General features: G+C 36.1%; 1 pseudogene; it reads right to left on the bottom strand.

The window, feature by feature from the left end:
• Window positions 1-11,375: 11,375 nt before the first annotated feature.
• LOC131649402 (ATP-dependent DNA helicase PIF1-like) lies at window positions 11,376-20,832 on the bottom strand (annotated as a pseudogene).
• Window positions 20,833-21,455: the final 623 nt, after the last annotated feature.

Below are 21,455 nucleotides of genomic sequence, written 5' to 3'. Positions count from 1 at the left end.
CAAAATTGCAAAGTTTCAAATTGTACATGACCTATAATTTTACTCCATGAGGCCAACTTTGAACAAGCATAACTCCTAGCTCAAAATGAATTTGGAGGAGTTTGAGCACAATTTGGAAAGCCCTAAACATCTGATTCAATTCATTAGTTTGGGGTTTCTTCAGAATCATTTGGGAAAATTGTGAAAAATGAGCCTAAAGTTGGAAGAAAACTAGGTCAAAAACACTTAGAAAAATTTCTAAGTTTTTTAAGGCCTATAACTTCCAAAACCTAAATCTCTCAAATGATTGATCTTTTGAAAAAGAGTTGCTATGTAATACATTGTTTTATTTCACGTTGGAAGTTTTTTGAGTCGTGTAGGTGAAGTTTTGAGTTCCCATAATGCCCTTAAAAACCCTAATTCCTGACTTTTTGATCCATGATGAATTTTCTTGAATTTCTTTTGCCAAATGACTCTAATAATCATATATTGATGATATTGATCTTAAAAAGTCATGGTTTGGCCAAAAATCCTAAAAATCAAAGATAATCTTGTACAATTGACTTTTTCCTGATGAAGTGAAATCTTGGACTTTTGTGATGAATCAAGTTCTCTTCCTCAAATGAGTGATGTGAATGGATTATTTTGAGGTAATGGAAGTTCTTGAACCATGTTTTGAGTTTTGGATCCATATCCTGATTAAAAGTCAACTGTCCAGGTGAATTAGGTTAAAAACCCTAATTGTCGACCAGATGTAATTGATGACTGTAGATCTTGAATTGAAGTGTAATGTCCAATGGTTAATGTCATATGAACCAATTGAAGATATTTGAACCAATTGATAGATGTCCTGGAGCCATTTAGGGTTTCCCAAATGTGATCCCTGAATACAGTCCCTGATGGACTCAAAACCCTAGATTAGTGAACTAAGCAAACTTGGGCCCAGATGATTGGGTGTCTAATCAATCATAGGTGAATAGAATGAAGCTTTTTGAGTCCTATGATTGTATTAGAGACTAATCCTTTTATTGATTGATCCTTTGCCTGAGCTCTTTTGTTTCTGAACATCCTCGATTAAGCACCAGATGAACAAGTGACTGTTCTGAGTATCTGTTTTGATTCTGATGAAAAGCCTGAAAGTATGACATCTTAGGGGGGGTCAAAATTAGGGTATGACACCACCATTGTTAGGATTAGAAAGCTTCAATTAGGTTTTTCTCATACAGATAAATTTAGGTTCAATTGGGGCCATGGTTGTCTTTGTGAGGTTTAGACGAACATAACAATGGCCTCGCGAAAATTTTTTGATGTCGTTTGCCCATATTCGTAATGCAAAGGTTTCAGCTATGGAGGCATGCCGTCACTTAAGGTCGTTACAGACCTAAGACGACGGAAGGTGGGAAGAAGATGACATCGTGCCATCACGCGAGTGGTCCAATTCAAATGAAAAGCGCGCGCATCTGGGGAAGAGAATTTCTGGATTCGGTGCAACATGCTTCACGCAAATGCCATGCTCCCTCAGCGTTCCTCCATCAGATCTCACCGGCCTTCCATCCAACACATCTGAAAGCGCCAGTCCACCATGGACCTCCCTGGGTGCATCGCACAAGATCAAACAGCTAAGATTTTAATTTTTTTATGTTTTATTACACAACCCATATTTTCTTATTTTATATATATATATATATATATATATATATATATATATATATATATATATATATATATATATGCTTTAATAATAGTTTTTTTAGTAATTAATTTGTTTTATTTCTTTAATTCATATAATTTCATAAAATCATAAATAATTTCTTTTAATTAATGAAAGATTTTGAGAATGTCACATATTTAATCGAATTTAATTTTTCCTTCGATTTAATGAATTAGGTTGAAAAACCAATAATTAATTCAATCGATTATATTTTCTGTTAATTTTCAATTAATTCGTACCCTAATCAGGGTTTACGAAGATCACACCTACACTAAAAATACTTTCCTTTGTGCATTTTCAGGGTTAGCAACAGGGTTTCCTCCGACTATGCGCCTCGCCTATTATGAAGCTAAGTCCAGACTTTATTATTTGATTTAAATACTTATTTGCCTTACAAAAATATTCTTAGGGTTAACCTCGAAATTCAATGGACTCTTTTTGCACTCACTTCCTTTTCTGTCTGTCTTTGCCAATTTTTCAAGGTTAACCTCGAGGCTACCCCCGACTACGAACCATATAAGATCAAAAGCTAAGTCCTATTCTATATCTTATTTTTAATTTTATTTTACCTTCTTTATCAAATTAGGGTTAGCTTTAACTGTCAACGAATTGATAACGCACTCACCCCTTTGTATTTGTTTTCTGTTTTCCCAATTTTCAGGGTTAGCCAACCGCCAAAGCTCAATAGTCGGTAACCCTAAAACCTAACCTCATTTATTTTTCTATCTTAATTATTATTTATGTTAGACCTATTGCCCTGCTGGTCCCCTAGTTTCTTTTTCCCCTTCCCCATAATATTTTTGTAACTGCTTCCTGGTGTATTGTTTGGCCTTGAAGGCACTTAACCTGTCATTATATTATTGTGTGGTTAGTAATCCTAGGGAGTGATAACCCTGAATTGAACTAGAATCACCTAACAGATAATATAATTGAATCCGATCACGTGATTGTTGCACCCACGCACCTTTTATGGTACTCCTCTTGTTGCCTGTTGCCTTATGTTTAATGCAGAATAGCCAAAGTCCCTCGAATACGAGGATACCTCAGCAATGTTGCCCTCAGTTCATTCAAAGGTCATAAGTCCCTAATGATGCTGCCTTCGATTCGCCAAATATAACCTCGTCCCTCAAAGTTGCCTACGAAATGCTGAGGTATCCTCTGGTTGCCTAACGAAGATGGCTATTCTGATCTTTCCCTTAGACTACATGCCCCTCTATGGCATGGGACAGTCTTATGGCGAACGATAACTCGACGACCCTTCAACCTCCAAATCAAAGGACTTCCTTGCCCTCCTATGGCAGGGATAGCCCTAAAAGGCTAAAAAGAACATTTTTCATCTAACCAGGTAATTGCTCCTAATTGCCTTGCTCTGGCTTAAATCTTTTTCTACCCTTTTCTCAAAAACTTTCAAAAAGCTACGCTTATTTACAAGCTTAAGTCTTATTTCTTTTCTACACTTTTTCTTTCAAAAGAGAAAAGCAATTAAGAGCCCATGGATAACCATGGATGCAAAGGGTGCCTTACACCTTCCCTTTGCATAAATTACCCCCCGAACTCAGTTTTCATTTAAAAGGTTTTTCCTGTTCTTTTAGCCTTAATTTGGATAAAATAAAAGTCGGTGGCGACTCTTGCTATCCGCACATTTCAAATAAAGTCAGTTCACCGTATTACACAAAACTATTTTCGTCATACACTCTTCAAAACTAAAAACCTCACTTTTGAAAATAATAGCATTTTGCTTCAACCAAATACACCAAGTTGTAGCTATCCATATTACCGCTGTAATGGTCCTTTTATCACCCTATTTCACCTACTCATAATAGGCAAAATACCAAACAAAATCCCACAAGTTTAACTCCTCTATGGAACCAATCCACTCAAACACCTTCTTCCAAATGATAGCGACACACGAACAAAGGTCCAGAAGGTGTTGAAGATTTTCCTCTTCCAGAAAAAATAAAAAACACACTTCAAGTCTATACTTTCCGATAATATTACCCTCTTAAACAATTGATCCTTTGTCAGGATCCTATTTAAGAGAGTTCTCCAGCCGAAAATTTGTACTTTTGACAGGACTTTAATTTGCCAAAGAAAATTGAAAACCTTCACCATGTCTACTACTAGAGGAGAAACAACTTCGATATCATTAAACAAATTGAAGCAAGATCTTACCAAAAATATACCATCATATTCTTTCCTCGAGACAAAGGAATCAGCCTTGTTTTCAATCATGTCTACCTCCTGAATTGCTGCTATGAAGTCCTGCCAAAGGCGCGCTTGAACAATCCCACTGTCCAACACCATATTAGAACAATTCCAAAACCAAAGAAACTCGGACCAAAAGCCAGCATCTGCAACTGTAGCTTGATCATTGACCGCTTGATCATAATTCATCGAAAAAGCTTTCTTCAAATTCTGACTACCATTCCAGCAAGTTTATGATTGATGTGTTGTGTGTATGTATGATTCACATGTCTCTTGGTGATTTTATGTTGTTTAAAAACTGGATTTGTGATGAAAAATGGTTGGAAATTCGTAGCAGGAAAATAACATATTTTTAACTCTGTTTTAGGGGATCCTAAGTTCCCAAATATGGGAACCGGGTTCCCAATATAACAGAATCGTAGAAAATTATTTTTTTAACAGGGGAACCGGGGTTCCCAAATAGGGAAACCGGGTTCCCACCATAACAGAGGCGCAAGAATCATTTTTTGAAATAGGGAACCTGGGTTCCCCAATAAGGGAACCGGTTCCCGATGAGTTGAAATGAATTTGTTTTTTTAAAAATTCAAAAAGCCATAACTTTTGACTTGGGTGTCCATTTGACGCGCCATTTGGACTGTTAGGAAGCTAAAAATAATCTCTTTAATTAATCATGATTTCGGGTTTTTATGTTAATAATTTTTTGTTAATAATTTATACCTTGTGTGTAAGTGTTGTGTATATGCAATGATTTTGGTGATAAATGATGAGGATGTAGTTAGGATGATGATCCTATAATGTACAGACTATATTACGATGATATTGTTGTTGTTGACCTGAAAAGTCAAGAATCATTGTTGAAGGCTTATGCCTTGTCGTTTTATTATGATGTTGTTGTTATTGAGGTGATGATATTGTTTGAATGAAGTGTGGAAAAATTGCATATAATATATTGTACGATGATGTTGTTGTTAATGGCTTGGAATTGCGTAATGTTGAGGGCTGATGCTTAGTTATTGCATAATTATATTGCAGTATGACGATGTTGTTGTTCTTGGCCTGGATGGATAAGTGTTGAAGGCTTACGCCTTGTGGTTGCACACTTACGTTGTCACATGAATGTGTCGCATATATTGCATTGTTGAAGGCCTATACCTTGTTGGTGGCCTAAATTGGCAAAATCTTGAGAGCTTATGCCCTGTTATTCAAGGCTTATGCACTTTTTCACCAACTTCCAAGACTTTTTTCTCAATGATCCAAGATGATTCCTGCCAAGACATTAACAAGAGAGTTGAAGTACATCATCTAAGATTTCTAAAAATCTTAGAACATGATTAGATCTTACTTGAGCGAGAAGTTATGATTTTCCCAAGAAGGCACCATAAAACTAGTTTTATGCATAACTAGTTTTGCCCATGGCCAATTTTTCACAAGTTCTTCACCAATTATGCACATGTTAATGCATTGTCATCAACCAAGAGCAATTGATATGAATTTGAATCATTTCAAGAGAATATCAAAGTACTATATTTTTCATTTGCATGTGAAAAAGTAATGATTACTTTTTTGAAATCATTAGCAAATGATTAATCATCAAACTTATCTCCAAATCACGAATTTGATTACATCATAAAATCTGAATCAAACTCATAGTTAGAAAAATGGGAAGCTAGAGGATTGGATTCAAACCATGGCCACAAATCTCATCATTACATAATTGGAATATTCCATAACTTACACACCAAGTTGTTCAAGCTCAAGCTCATTGGCATCAAGACTACTCCAATTCATTTGCCTATAAATAGATAGCTCATCTCCATTAAAAATCATACCAAAGAAACTAAAATTCTTGCTTTCTCCATTTCTCCCTCTTTTCTCATATTTTTTAAGATTTTCATGGTATGAAGAATTGAATTCTTCAAATCTGAGATACTCCTTTGAAAGTGAGCATTTCTACACTTACTATAGATGATTTAGAAGTGATCTAAGTCCTTATTGAGGCTCTGAAACATCAGAATCATCATCTCCTTCTTCAACTTGGAGCATATGTAATGGGAGTTGGGTAGAGCTCTCCAGGAGGTTCTAATCCAAATTGAGCATCCAAACACCTTCCATGATCATCAAAGCTTCCCTGATCAAAATCCTGCAATTGGAGCATCCATATCAAGATACCAGATTCTCACTTTAAGGTTAGTAAGCTCAACTTCAAACTCTATGATCCATGCATGAAAAATGTTAAAACAAGTTCTCATCATCTTTCTGCACCTATATTGATCATTAACCCTCAATCAATTGAACCAAATTGAACACACACACGATTTCATATCAAAAACTCAGAATTAGAGTTCTTCGTGTTCTTGCTAAAATTCTTAAGCTACACTTAAAATAACTGAGTTCTAAGACAACAATTAGACTCCTTGTTAAAAAACTAACAAAATCCATGTTTACTTCATCTCAATTGGTTAAGAAACAAGAGAGTTAAGAATTCAAAATTTGAGGGAAGCTTGAGGTTGAAGATGAAGATGGTGGCGCCATTTTTCAAACATTAAAACATGTGTTAATATATTTTTAATTGTTTTTGTGTTTAAACTTGAATATATCGTCTGCCCTAGTGGCCAAAGCGCGCGTCCATAGTCCTCTTATGCCCAAGGTCGGGGTTTGATCCCCCGTAGACCTTTTTGTTTCATTTATTTTTCAAACCATTCCAACCTATTTGTATGTTATAACCCATGATACAAAAGCTAACTAGATTGTTCGACCGATTTGTCATCTTTACATATTTATATCGTCTTTCGATTTAAGTCCATTTATATTTTATCATATTTAACCTGCATCTTCTACGCCCAAGTTGAGTAAGTCGAAGATGACTAATCAGCCTTCTTCCACACTATGCAACAATCTGATTTCAGTAGTGACAAGCTAGACCCCGAAATTCACGACTTTCAGTTGCTCCACACCATTATTGAAGCTATCTTCCGTAGACGCCAAGCAGTCGTCCTCGACCAAGCAAAGATACTGGAAATCAAGTCGGCACGAGTCTTTAGATTTCTCAAATCCTTGTTCTCATCCTCACCTGGCGCCGCATCAGCCTTTGAAGTAGCTACCCTATCCTCGAGCTTTTTCTTATAGACCAGCGGGTTGGCATTTGCTTCCTTTAAATTAGAGAGATGCTCGGTCTACTTAGCCCACTCCGCCTTTTCTCCCTCCCGCGTATCCTTCTCAGATTGTAGCTTTTTTAGCTTATCCACGAGAGCCGAATTGGCTGTTTGGATTTTCCTCAGCTTGAGATCTTAGGAGGTCCCCTCTTACGCATAGACCATCACCATGCTCAAGACCCTTATCCGAGCAGCAGCGTCTTGAGGCATAAGTTTTCTCTTGCTTGGATCGATGGTGGAGTTCCTCAAGATGAAGAGACTCCGCCCTATGGACCTTTAAGTAGGAGCCTTCCGACAAATCTATCTGACAGAAGCACCGAGGCAGCTCATACCGATCTTTTTCCTTCTCCCCGGTCAGGTCGATGGTCCCCTCTGAGCGAAAATGCTTCCTAGTTGAAGTCACCTGCTAGGGGGAAAATAGCCCAACAACGGGAGAAGAAGAAAAAGTCCCCGACCTAGTCTGAGGCGGAAGTGCTATTTCTCCAAGATGGCTCTTGACGACATTCTTCCCCTTTTTTCCCTACTCGCAGCCATCTTGACTAAGCGGAAGACATCTTACCCATGACATAACAAACAAGAATTAGAAAAATGAAATACTAAAACATATACAAGTCAACAAGAGAAAAGGCTACCCAAAAGTTTCAAGGCTCGCTCGAGATTATCACATTCGAGGAGCTCCTTGGTATTGATCAATCGGGCCTCCAACATGGGTTCCCCGTCTGCTTCACAAATGATGTCCCCACCCTTGGTCACGCACTAGGAAGGGACGACACTATCAATTTATGTTACTAGCTTGCTATAGCTAGCATGATCCTCCTCGCCCATACGATCCATCTTGTCGAGATACTACTCGGTAGGCCGAATAAAATTTACTTGGCTTAAAGAAAAACAAAACCCTAGACCTGGTGCCTCCTCCGCCTAACGTCCTCGTAGAGGAGAGGATTCCCATTATCATCTGTCATAACCTCCTAGCTAAATGAGGAAGCAACAACCATCTCTGACACTATCTGAGTTACATAACTCATATCCTTGAACGTTCGGATAGACTCCAAGAATGCCTTGAACAACTTCCTCTTCTGTTTCAAGGAAACACACCTGATCATCCCGTCCGAGCATTGAAGTTGAAGGTGGAAGACGGCGAAGAAGATGGGGAATGTGTCCCTATCGAGTTAGGGTGAAGCTATGAGGGGGCCAAGTCCAGATGAGCAAAGACTATCACCCGAAGATCAATAAAGGGCAAGCGAAACCCCATGTCCTTGAAAACAAACTCATACATCGAGAACTAATCAGTACTGAAGCTCGAGAAAATATGTTCATCCTTCCTGGGGAGACAAACCAGTATTCCTCGGTGTCTGACGACTTTGTATCCTCTTCCGCAGCAGTGAACACCTTATCAGGGAAGAAAGCAAAGAACGAGGCTACCTCCCGAGGCTCATGAGTTATCCACTCCTCCTCCAAGGGCCTATCATGCTCGACCAAGATCTCGTCCTCAACAATTTTATTCATTTCAAACAGAAAATCAGAGGAACAAATCGAATTCACCCTTCCACCACTATTCAAGTGAAAGGGCGATGAAAGGCATAGGGATGATGTCCTTAGCCAAAGCCCTTATTCAGAAACTTCATAGGATTAATCAAAAACTTCATACAAACCCTACGAATGGTTTATCTACACCGAGAAATCCATAAGTCCACCAGAAAACTCATAAGTCTCGCCTACATTTCGCTCGTTTGAACGGCCATAAAAGTGAAAAAATCCTCTAACTCTTCTACATTGTCGTTGGCGTTGGCGTCCAAGTGGTCGAGCCACCGTCAAACACCAACATCAACCGTCAAACACTAAGGCTTCCTAGCCACAAGCATTATAAGCAAGAATCAAAGCCTAAACCTAGCAGAAATAAGAAAAGTTTAAGAGCTTATATGGTCGGGGAACTGGAACTGTGGTCGGTTGATCCCTTGAACAGGAAAAAGCAGCGACGACAGCGAAAGAACATAGAAGAGCTCTAGATAACACAGATGCTAAAAATGTCAAATATCCACCAACTTATCTTTTTTATAGCGAAGGTTCTGGCCACGTCTGCACGCATGTGTGGCCAAGGGAGGTGTAGGAGATCACACCCTAGCCCTAACTTAGCCATTGTTGCAAAAGACAGCCGTGAAACGTCACCCCTTTTCAAACACCAATCACCTATTCGTCTCCCCACACAAAGAACATGAAAGACGACCTTTGCACTCCTCGAGGACGTCCTCAAAGAACTAGCTAAACGTCACCGTTTACAACAGTGAGCGCCAACGACATATCTTCCTCCTCATCTCAGGGGCTAACCTAAGTCACTCCTCGCGTGCCCGAAAGCAACAACTTGGGAGGCTCTTGTTCTGGACTTGCCTAATGACTAAGCATGGCCCAATCCGCTTCTAATACCAGGACGGACCAAAGGATTTGGCCTAATCAGTGGGGATGACGAAAGGCATTTTTTCGTTATACCCCTCGAAAAGGCACTCGTGGTCGGTTGACCCCAAAGCCAATTAAACCACCGCTGCTCTCAACTGCATCTCTGCCCGTACTAACGACTAGTTTTTACTATACCCGAGCAGGCTTCCATGATGACGAGGACGAGATGCCTTCCCCTGCTTTCATGCAGAATTCCTAGGAGTTACCTATTTTTTAGGCTGATTCCTAGATGCCCGTTTCAAAATGGGGGCACTATAAATACCCTATCTTGTGAGAGGGTCAGGTAATCCAAATCTTATCCAAAAACGCTCCCAGGTATCTCTGCACTCTTACTTACTTTAGCATCTGAGTGTCTTGCCGGAACACCCCCTCCTCCTTGATTTCAACATTGTAGAGGAAGAGTCTAGCCCACTTCAGGTTGTGATCAACCAATAAGATCCGTACCAATCATGTTTCATTTCACACTTCTCACACTCTCTCTAAAATTTCTCTTTGTTTACTTTCTCATACTAAAAGTTTTCCAAAGTGTTCTTACGAGAAAATTTTGTTGTGAGGGAGAAAAAGTGTAATTCTCGAAAGGTAGATTTGTAAGTTCACCAATGAAGTTTTGTTTATACCTTGGTTGAATATTTTATCCGATTAGGGATTGTTTGTTTGGATTTGAAGTTCAATGCACTAAAAGCTTTTGTCTGGAGATTGTGTGATCAAACATTTGTCTAGTTTCGAAGGCTTATGCAATAATAAAAGCTTTCGTAGAATCTTGGTTAACCCGATATAAAACCATGGTTTATGTTATAGTTCAACTCGGCATTAAAAGTTTGGTTAGGAATGAGATTATCCCATTCTAAAACTTCACAGCTTATTAGTAAAAAGTTTGACTTTTTATAGTCATATCTAAAATAACACAAATAGATGTATTTGATGTACTGACGGTGTGAAAAACAATGCATAAAACTTCACACACGCGCGCGCGCGCACACACACACACACACACACACACACACACACACACACACACACACACACACACACACATATATATATATATATATATATATATATATATATATGGTTTTATTAATGTAGACCCACTTGATTTTATGAAGGTCTATTTTAGCAACATGCACCTTAGAGTGCATTTAACTATTTTTTAAGTTAAAATTGCTATCACACACCTTAAAAAAATAAGTGAGCGTATTTTAGCGAACCCCAAAGACCTTCATAAAAATAGGTGTACGTTACTAATATATATATATATATATATATATATATATATATGAATTTAATTGGTATGCACTAACAGTGTAAAGCAATTTTACACCGTCAATGATTCGTAACCATTAATTGCTTATTGAAATTTAAATTTTATTTTAATTATTTAAAAAATAATATTTTTGAATGGTTGTTTATATATACTAGCGTTCAAACGGGCACTCCCGTGCCCGTTTGTCCGCTTTTTTAATGTGCACAACAGAGAAAAATAAATGTCTGTACATCTTTTAAAGAGGTATTTATATTGTACGACACACTTAAAAAAATTAATAGTTAGACACAACATAAATGGCTTCGTTGCAAATTGTGTTATGAGCCATATCTTCTTCCGACATGACCTTAGGACACTAATTCAATAACACATATGTATATTCCGAAGTTTGAGTTATACGTCCCGCCAAAAATAATTCATATATAGACAGTATTAGTAGAAGTAAACAAATTTAAGATACCATTGAATGTATGATCTCTAATAATATTATTACACTTTGAAATAATTCATACATGCTAATAATATTATTACACTTTGAAAATGGGAAACAAACACATGCATTAAATTGTATCCAAAGACCGGTGCATACATTTAAGCATATTATCGCTTGTAATCAATGACGCTCCTTATGAGGAAGGTCGAACATGAAATCTTCGTGGGAAGAATTATCTTTTTCCCTGCAATTGATTTCCACAGTAATGAGTAAAAACGTAAGACCACAACATTATAATCTTTTAGAGAAAAAAGATAGTGTAGTATTAATAGTAATTAGTGTAATATAGTATTTTTCATACCTTGAAAATAGTCGAATCAATTCTTCATACACCCCTTTATCAATGAAATCTTGAGTTTTAAAAAACTACAAATACATCACGAAATATATGATCAAGAAACTAATACATTTAAAACATGTTACTCGTAAAGTATCATTTGGTTTAGTATAAAATATAAATAATACATATACCTGAAGAATAGAGATAGATTGTTTTAGTGTAGATTTGGTAGAACAACAACTCTTTTCGATGCTTGAATTACATGGATTTTTGCTAAAAAAGTTAAATAATTAACTTGAAAAATATACATGGTTTTATATCCAGAGATGAACAAATAAATAAACATTAAACCAATGCCTCCAAAAATATGTTAGGAAAAAAAGTTGTAAATGTATAATATCAATACCTCTCTATCCTTTGAGATAACATTTCTCTTTTCACCATTTTCCAGAGTTGTATTTTATCTGCTATGACGGTGGAGCACCAACCGAGAGAGTAAATCTGCAGACGTTTTACCTGTTTTAATAAGGATGATAAAAGTATTAGTGAAATGGTGATGAAAAATGCAACAAATAGTTTTTTCACGCTTACTTTGCATAAACATGTAAATACACCTTATTGTCGGGTTTGTCGATGGAAGCAATAGTTTGTTCGTCCTTCCATGTGCTCCATTTATCTTCAAAGTGTCCCATCTAAAGACAATAGTACAATAATAGTGAGAGGAACAATGACCCAGTTGACATAATACAATGACATTAGAAAAATGATTCGGTATAACACACTTTTGTGTTGTAGTGAGGTTCAACATTCTTCTGTCTCAACTCCTTACATAATTGAAAGATTTCACTGTATTTTAGCTTGCCTGTATAGGGGACCAAAGGATAATTTTAGAGTTAGTCATTCGCAAGAAATACAAAATATTCAATCGTATTTACTGTAAAAAATCAACGAAATAATGGAAATGAATTTTTATATTGTAGTTAGTAAATACCTGCGGGTGCGATAAAAGAATTTGTTTAAAGACTACATTTTTTGTATATTCACCATCTTCTCCCTGTAATTTTCCCTCTATGATCAAAACCCTTGTCGTAGTCTGTGAGACACCTCTGGATAAAGCCACATATAACTGTCCATGGCTGAAAACATGTCGTGGAAGATATATTCCAACATTTGGAATGGTTTGTCCTTGTGCTTTATTTATTGTAATTGCAAAACTTAGTCGTACAGGAAACTGCTTTCTACTCAGTACAAAAGGCAACCCATCACTTGCAGACGTTTTTATTTTAATTCTTGGCAAGAAAGCGCGTTTTCCCGCGTTGCTTCCTGTCAAGATTTCCACATCCAACATATTCATAAATAAACCACGACATAATAATCGTGTCCCATTACACAGTCCATATCTAGGATCTAGATTTCGCAACAACATCAATGGTGCACCTTTTTTTATCTTTAGAATATGTGGTGGCAAACTACCCTGTGCAGTTGAGTTTAAAAATTCTTGCTGGTATAAATTATGAGTATCCCCTTCAACCTCGTCAAACGACAACAACTCATGTTCTTCTCCTGGAAACCGATCGATGATTATATCATTCAACTTTTGTACCTCGTCATTTGTTGGGGTCAAAATAGCCCTCTGTACCATTTAAGGGGCATCCCATCCATGCAATTCTAAATCAGGAAAAATATGTTGGATAAGTACTTGTATAGAATGTTCACCCTCCTACGGGATTGCAATTTGTGAGGGTAACCTCACCATGTCATCTGGTTTGGTAGGTTCAACACCATTACCGATGCGAATAAGGAATTCTACAAACTCTTGGTCATGGAGTGACCACATATTTTGACGCAACCGAAAATTTTGGTATGAGCCCATAAATGAGACTGAACAATACACGCCGAAATCATCTGCGCCTTAGTACCTTTCTTTACAACAAGAAGAACTTGACGGAAATCTCCACCCATGACCATAACTTTTCCACCAAATGGAGCATTGTTGCTACAAATATCTTGCAATGATCGATCTAAGGCTTCTAAACAATTCTTATTTATCATTGGGGCTTCATCCCAAATTATTGCAGCTGCCACTCTAATGAGGTTTGCAAGATCTTTTTGCTTTTGAATACCACAGATGGAACCCGGTTGTATCTCAATAGGTATCTTAATTCGAGAGTGTGCAATCCTACCACCGGGCAACAGCGTTGCAGCTATGCCAGATGATGCAGTTGCCAAGACAATTTCTCCTCTATTTCGTAAAGTTGCCATTAATGTTCGATAAAGGAATGTTTTACCTGTTCCGCCTGGGCCATCAACAAAAAATACCCCACTGTATTTTTTATCAATGACATTCATGATGGTTTTGAATGCAATCATCTGGTCATTATTTAACTTAGCAACAGATTCAATATCTTCATTTGGGATATCAACCGCTAACTCCTCTTGTATGACACTTGGGTTTAAATTCGCTTCTATCGTATCAGGGGATAATGATGGGAGATCATAATCTTCAATTTTTTTGCCATGTTGGCCTAAGAGTTCATTCAAATCCCTCAACAACATATTAGTCAAGACTAATTCCACACCATTGTTCATTACTTGATAATCCTCTGTCATATGTGTAAAAAACTCATTCCAAAGACTTCTAACATTAGTAGGTTCACAAAATATTAGAATCGTCACGAACAACCTCTTTAAAGCATATGGCATTTGGAGACTCGCAGCCTCAACCAAACAATCACGAATACTATGATCAGTCTCCAATAATCCTCGGTCCTCGGCTGACTTTTTAAATGTATTAAATGGGATGCCGTTATTTGTAAGAAGATATTCCCAACTGGTTGGACCTCTGACATGAGATAACAATAATCTCAAGTAGAACTTATCCCTCTCCGAAGGTGATACTTTATAGATTCTTCCAATAACTTTTCTAGCTGATCGCCTGTGATGCCATTCCTTGCCCCTACTGTTCCAACAGTAGTGCTCTGGTATCTCTCTATACAGATAATTCCTTGCATCCGGATCTCTTTGATTAAGCGCAAAGAATTGTGTGAGCATTGTTTTGGAGTTGCGTTCATTATTTAAGACGTCTGCAATTCTTTGATGTTCATAAAAGCGCACTTGATGGCGGTCTGGCAAGTGGATCTGTAGTCTTTCAACAGAAGGATATAATCGGTAAAGAGTGAATCGGAAAATTCTCCATATTGCCTCGGGAGCACAAATCCATATCGCATCAACATATTGCTGGACTTCGTCCATGTATGATCCGCTGTGAACCTCCATAGACACACGATCAAGGCCCTTGTACACATATTTGTATAGATACTTGATACTTTTAATACTACTGCAAACCTCTACATTGATGTGACAGTCATATTTTACTAGTAACCAAGGGTTATAAGGAACCACCCATCTATTATCAATAGACCTATCTCTACCTATAGATATAGGTTCGTCAAACCTTCTCCTATACTCTGGATATGAGTCAGTGCCTTGGCGCGTTTCATAGCAAAATTGTTTGGGAAACCTTTTTTTACATTTGCCATCTTTCATACATGGAGATCTTCGATTGAGTATGCCGCAAGGCCCGTGGATCATATGTTTTACAACTGCTTCATGCAACTGTGGTTCACATTCTAATTTAGGTAATTCAGCTCTAACCACACTATTGTAATCTTTTGGGTCACGCAACTTGTCGTTACTTTCCAAGACCAACAACATATGCACATGCGGCAATCCTCGTTTTTGAAATTCAGTGACATACATGTAACTTTTAACCTTTCCTAAGACTCCTTTGTTAATGGCATCATCCTTCAATTGCTCGAATTTAGCACGAAATATTCTCGTTAGTAAATCTGGGCGATCTTGTGGTGTTTGAAAAGGTAGAAGTTCTGATGTTATCTCACACCAAGAAGGATTGCACGTCATGGTCAAAAAAATATCTGGTTTACCGCTATTAAGAACAATAGCCATGCCATCTTCGTAACGTTGTGTCATGTCTCGGCGACCTCCAATAAATGATGATGGTAATATTGTTCTTTTTCCAATATTTTCTACGATGGTTAGTGTCATGCGTTAAATTTAGGATATATGATAGGCTGTGATTAAACAAACAAAGAATTATCAATCTATAACTAAATACTAATGTGTACCTGCATTAGTTTCACCAACATGCAAAGCATCTTGTAAACCCTGGTACACTTCAGCACGTATATTTGCCTGGTGTTCTCGAATCCACCTTAACCTCCCTGATTCAATTTTGACATAATTGTCTATGATATATTGTTGTAATAGTCGACCCGCATTTAACAACATTGATTGATCACTTGGACAAATCTACGGTGGATTAAACAACATGAACCTCAAGTAAATAATACATGTTTCAAATTATATTTATGCCATTTTAATATGTAGTATAAAATAACTTAAATGTACCTGAAGCATGTAGCTGTAATACGCTCGACATGACACTCTTCGCCCATTACAATTTGTCGTGTTAACATCCCAACCATGCGTCCCAAATGGAAACAATATAGGATACTGCAAGGGATCATAATATCCTTTTGTTTCTTGTACTTTCTTTAGATTTCCATCATAGCGAATGACATTAATGTCCCTTCCATATGCCATAGATTCAGTATCACCTCCAACAATAATTGCAGCGACTTGTTCCGCAGATTGAAGATTATATTGAGGGTGATTACTGGGACGCTCTTTGAGTATGAGGCTACAGTCACTGATATTTGGAAATAAGGACAGTTGTCTGAACCTAATTACGAAAGGATTATACTGGTGGAGCAAATGTTGTAGTTTTTGAACCACAGATTCATTTAGTTGTGGATTTTCCCGCATTCTATAATGTAGCTCGTTATCTGTGTCATAGATGTATAACTGTAGGAAGCGTGGCATGTCACCCTCATTGGGATAGAAACCTCCGATGTTATGGTAAAAAGCTCCTTGAGCACGAAATGTATATATACCACGACCAGATGCAAGAATAGATTCATCGACGTGAACACCAATCGAAGTGAAAGAGAAGACATGGTTGTAACTTCGAATATGCTGCCTAAAATGTTTTCATTCTGCTGAACCATCCGAAAATAGTTCTTGAAATTCTGTAGGAGCATCAACCCTTGGAAACAATACCTTCCCACTAGAACAACATGTGTCACGTGATTCGTGGTGAAACAGTCTTGCGTTGCAACGTCTACAGGTAGTTGGATTAGGCAACCGAGATTTTGCCATCACCATGTTATTTTTGAAATTTCGAGCAATATTGTATCTTTCTCGAAAAGGATGTCGCGAGGCTACATGTAGCGGATAGATGTTGATTACTGAATATTATCTAAAATCTAAAATACAAATAAGAACTCAACGCACAGTGCATCAACATACAAATTTAATAGCGTATAATTTGTAATTTCATGTCTCTCTAATGTAAGCGACATTTATCTGAGGGAGAAAGTTAATGAACATACATTGAGGATGACACGATGAGGCATTATTTTCTCTTCCTTCCATATTAACATCCGATATTGCTACATCCTCCAAAGATCCATCAACAGGCATATCATCTGGTAAGAAAAAGATAGAATATTCATATTTATGTATATGTGTGTGTGTATATATATATATATAAGTTAAAATATTTATAGTATCTTTAAAACAATAACCCATTATACCTGTACCAGACTGAGTGTTGTTGATAGATTGATGGGGTGTTGCGAACGTACGACCTGCAGGGTTACACACATACATTAAACATCAAATTAACAATCATTTTTGTATAATTCTATGATCAAAATCTTTATATTGATCACTACCAACCAAGTGCAACATCGTTAACATGTGTAATTCTACTCGGGCCGGCTTCATGGTCATGAGTGCCTTGAAAGTGTGAACTTGGAAAAGTCATATTTGTCAAATTTTGCAATGGAACTCTCGATCGACTGGTTATAGTGTGTAATGTTTGAGCTTGTTTCTCTTGCTCTTGCCGTCGCCTATAATTTTCTCGTCGTCTCAATAAATGATTTTCTCTTTGTGTGTTGTCCATAAGTTGTTTTCTTTTGCGTTCATTTTCTGCCCTTCGTGCCCGTTGATGTTGACTTGATACTTGACGGGTATCATTCTCCATTTGGATGATATAGCTGCCAAAACATTCACATGTAATTTAAAAGTAATTAATTACATTGATCACATTTGAAAAATAATATCAAATATAAAAAACTACTAGTAGTTTTACCCGTGCGATGCACGGAAATTATTTTACATAAAAAATTAATATAAAATTAAAATATATAAAATAATAATAAATTATATGTTTAAAAATTTTAGATAAAATATAGTAGTATAGTAAAAATATAACAGTATAATAAAAAATGGTTGTTATGTGCATTTTTTAAGTGGAATTGTTCACTATATTTATGCATGATCGGTCCAATATAAATCCCAAGGCAAATTTTACAATAAATTGTTCAAAATAGTAAATGTTATATTTATATTTAAATTTATTAATCTTTTTAAGGTATAAATTATTTATTAAATATTAATTATTTGTAAATAAAATACAATATATAATATGAAATTTTTTTTTTAAAAAAAAAGCTTTATCCTCAATGATATTAAAATGACCATTTAATAAAAAGTAAATTAAAATGTAAAACAAATTATAAAAAAGAAGAAAAATTATTGCATGCTAAACACACAACACAAAAGCCAAGATGAAAGATATATGTGTGTAAAAAAAGAAAATAATTCATAAATATTGTAATAAAATTAGTCGATAATTGTTAAGCATATGTATTTCTTTTTATTATACTGCAGATTAAAAGTAATGGGAGAATATGTGATTGAAAATCGTTCCAATTTTTGTTTGAATATCTAATAATCTAATGAACAAAATTTTTTAATGGAGAAAATTGAACGGGTTTTGTTATTGCTACTCCCAAGTTACTAATTGCTACTGTTAATTATTTTGTTTAATAGTAACAAAATAAAAAATAGAGTTGTTAGAAATTAATAAATTAAGTAATTAAAAAATAATTAAAGATATTTATAGAAATAGAGTTAAAGAGTTTAAAGGTAGTGCAGTGTAAACAAACTTTACACATACATCCAATCAAAATCATTACACTTGCCATGTCATATTAGTTTTTTTAAATTAAAATTATGTTTTAATTGGATACATGGTTGTGATTGGTTGACAGTGTAAATATATTTTACACTGTCAGTGCATATTCCTATTTCTCATAGAAATATTACTATTATTATATTAATTTTAATTTTATTGCTTCAGTTACTAATTACTACTTTATTGCTTCAGTTTTTTTATTTTGCTATTGTATTTTTTTTCAACTGCCAGTTTCATATTTTAATTTTAGATGACAAAAAGAAAATTTGGCAAAATACTCATCTTACTTTATTATATTGTATGATAATTCATTTCTTAAAATTATTTTCTCTTATGCCAAGAAGATTCAATAGAAAATAATTATAAAAAAAGAAAATAAAAAACAACACAAAATAAATGAGACCTTGACTACGAATATTTAGATAACCTTTATTTTTCTGCAATATTCGATTGACACCACTACGGTTAATAAATATCGTGTTTCTCTATATAATTTTGCACTACTATGCACAAAAATATGAAACTGGCAGTTGAAAAAATACAATAGCAAGATAAAAAAACTGAAGCATTACTCAAAGACTAATAGAAACTATTATAACAGAATCTTTTATATTGCTATAAACTCACTAATTCTCATTCATTAAATGTACAAACATATAAACTCTTTAGAAAGAACAAAAGCTAACACGAACACTTGAAACAACGCAGATACATAGACACCAATAATAATTTTTAAAAACGTACAAAATGGAATATAACTTCATGTATCAGTGTCATCATTAGTGTCGCACGCAACTTCAATTAGAAATTTTGATGCTACATAGCTTATAACAACAACGCAACACAAATACATGAAATTGATTAATCATGCGTCAATTCAAATGCCACTATAGTAAAGCTAGAAGAAATAAAAAATCAGACTTTGTGTTGATGAATGTCAAGTGTGAACCTGCATCTATGTATCATCAACTTAACTATCACCAACTGATCTTCGCCGCTTGGTTGAAAACTTCCAACCACCACCTGATAAAAACCATGAAAAATATAAGTGATCCTTCTTTTGAGAAAGAAACATGGACACCGACATATGTGGTAAGAATCAATTGTTATACTATTTCAAACCAATTGCCTCTTCTTCTGTAGCTGTATGAATTGATACATTGGCTTCATCAACAAAATATGCAAATTGAAACATTTAAAAAATACAAAATCAGTATTGGAATTACTTGGAAAGGAGGGAGTTTCTATGTTGTACTATCATATGCAACCAATTCACAATCAATAACAAATGACAATACAACATTAGTTGTATATTGCAATATAAACATATTTTAAAATCTTGTTTCAATTGCGTAACAATCAGGTTAACCTACATGAAAAGAAGACACTCACAATGGATTCTTTATTCCCTTTGTTATACCTCTTGATATTTTAAAATCTTCCAGTTAAATAAACAGTCAACATTATATCCTGCTAAACAAAATTTTATTACATTAATAGATAACATATTGTATTGATTTAGCTTTTGAAATTGTGGGTTCCATATATGATCAACCAATCATTGGGGGAAAATCAACCAAAATGCAGATTGACATATACTTTTAGCTCATCAGTTGCTGATTTCTAAAAGCCACATAAAAACTGAAAAAAGTTGCGGTAACCAAACTTCACACTACCTGTGCGTAAAACCCTTCATGAACCAAACTCCAAAATCATCAACCATGTAACAATCACATCTTTTGTTTCTACACTCAATTTCCATTGACAATCCATCCATAAAAATCTTAGATACTGCAAGGGAGAAAAATACATAACCTTTTTTTCATCAACCATATAGATAATGCAAGGGAGAAGAATACACTACCTTTTTTTTTCATGAACTCAACATTACGAACAAAAGTGTGTTGTTCTTCCTCACCCCGACTAATAGTCTTCCAGCATCAAAGGAGCCAAATCTTTTGTTGGGTACAACTTTAAATCAAATATAAGTAAGTTAAAAGTTAAATTTAGCATCATAGATCTGCAACCAAACACTTCACAGAAAAATAGAAAAGCAACAAAATCACAATAGCATTTGAGGACTTTACAAAACGAAAAACATTAACTTCACTTCCCCTTTCCTCTTTCTCGACATTCACTCTTTGTCCAAACTTCTTCTTCTCAACTATTTTCATAAATCACCAAAACAAACATCCAAAACCCAACACATGAAATAGAAAAACAAAAGGAGGGAGCACACAATTTTCGGATGAAGGACGAAAGAGCAACGTGGTGGTGCAACGTGCTAAGGCGGAGACGGAAGGTTGCTTGGACGGTTCCGTGCAGAGGTACGGTAACTACACTGAGGGAGTTGCAGCGTGAGGTTGTTCATGGATGTCGGAGAATGCGGGTTCGCGGTGGTCCTTTTCTTCGTTTCTTTTTTATCGTACCTGATCAGAAGAATCGTCGTAGGCTGCTCGGACTGGATCTTCTAGGAAGGAGAAAAGGGGGGGTGTACCTGCAAGGTACTCCAATGCCAAAGTAAGTTGACGAGCAAAGGAGCGCAAGTACTAGCTAAGAGTGAGTAAGAATTGAATACCTGACCCTCTAGTTAAAGAGGGTATTTATAGCCCCCAGCGCTGGGCCATGATCTCGCTATTGGGTTGGATTCCCAAGCAAAACTAGGAGACTGCCAGGTTTCCTGAGCGAAAATATCGGAGGTGCGTGCATGCCCTCTGTCCTGGTTAACCGCTCTGAAGTTCCAGGGAGACGCGGTCTTTCAGGAGCCACGTGGAATCTGAGTTGTTCGGAGGGTTGA

This window comes from Vicia villosa, linkage group LG2, assembly GCF_029867415.1.
Source record: "Vicia villosa cultivar HV-30 ecotype Madison, WI linkage group LG2, Vvil1.0, whole genome shotgun sequence".
NCBI lineage: Eukaryota > Viridiplantae > Streptophyta > Magnoliopsida > Fabales > Fabaceae > Vicia > Vicia villosa.
Note: the sequence above shows the minus strand (reverse complement) of the source record. Positions and strands in the feature narration are given on the sequence as shown.